Source organism: Lathyrus oleraceus, chromosome 1, assembly GCF_024323335.1.
Source record: "Lathyrus oleraceus cultivar Zhongwan6 chromosome 1, CAAS_Psat_ZW6_1.0, whole genome shotgun sequence".
NCBI lineage: Eukaryota > Viridiplantae > Streptophyta > Magnoliopsida > Fabales > Fabaceae > Lathyrus > Lathyrus oleraceus.
Window position 1 is genome coordinate 405,547,178 of NC_066579.1, and position 851 is coordinate 405,548,028.

Genomic DNA, 851 nt, shown 5'->3' on the forward strand with positions numbered 1-851 from the left:
ACCTTGGCATGAACATGGTCAAGGCTACTGATTTCGTACATTCCACCCTTTGTTTGGGACTTTTCTACTGGGGTTCTTTCACCTCCCCATTGGCAATGGTTTTGGGTCATGTTTTCAATGAGTTGATAGGCTTTGTTGTATGGCTTGTCCATAAGTGCACCGCCCGCGGCAGCGTCTACTGTCAGTCTTGTGTTATTCTAAAGCCCATTGTAAAATGTGTGAATGATCACCCAGTCTTCGAGACCGTGATGTGGACATATCCTCATCATGTCCTTGTATCTCTCCCACACTTCGTAGAGAGATTCTACATCTTTTTGTCGGAATCCGTTGATTTGAGCTCTCAGCATAGTAGTTTTGCTCGGCGGAAAATATCGGGATAAGAAAATGTTCTTCAATTCTTCTCATGTTGTAACTGAGTTGGAGGGCAAGGATTGCAACCAAGCCCAAGCTCTGTCTCTTAGTGAGAAAGGAAAGAGGCGCAGTCTTATCGCATCTTAAGATACACCATTCGCCTTTACAGTGTCTGCGTACTGCACAAACTTGGTCAGGTGTTCATTAGGGCCGTCCGTAGGATTTCCGGAAAATTGATGCTGTTGGAAGGTTGATAATAATGAAGGTTTCAGCTCGAAATTGTTTCGATTGATAGCGGGGGCAGCAATGCTGTTGTGAGGTTCTTGTTGGGACGGGGTAGCGTGGAATTTAAGAGGACGATTATGTGGTCCTTCTTCAGCCATGGTTGGTTTTTCTTCTGGTTTTGTAGGAGAGAAGATATCGGAAATATCGTACTTTTGTTGATATTCTTGTATTCGGCGTCTTACATATAAGAAGCACTCTAATTCTTGGATTGGTGG

At 44.1% G+C, this 851-nt stretch overlaps 1 non-coding gene across 1 annotated transcript; it reads left to right on the forward strand.

Moving 5' to 3' along the window:
- Positions 1-240: 240 nt before the first annotated feature.
- On the forward strand, positions 241-347 carry LOC127115987 (small nucleolar RNA R71). Its single transcript, XR_007800981.1, has one exon. It is a non-coding gene; the product is annotated as a small nucleolar RNA R71 (small nucleolar RNA).
- Positions 348-851: the final 504 nt, after the last annotated feature.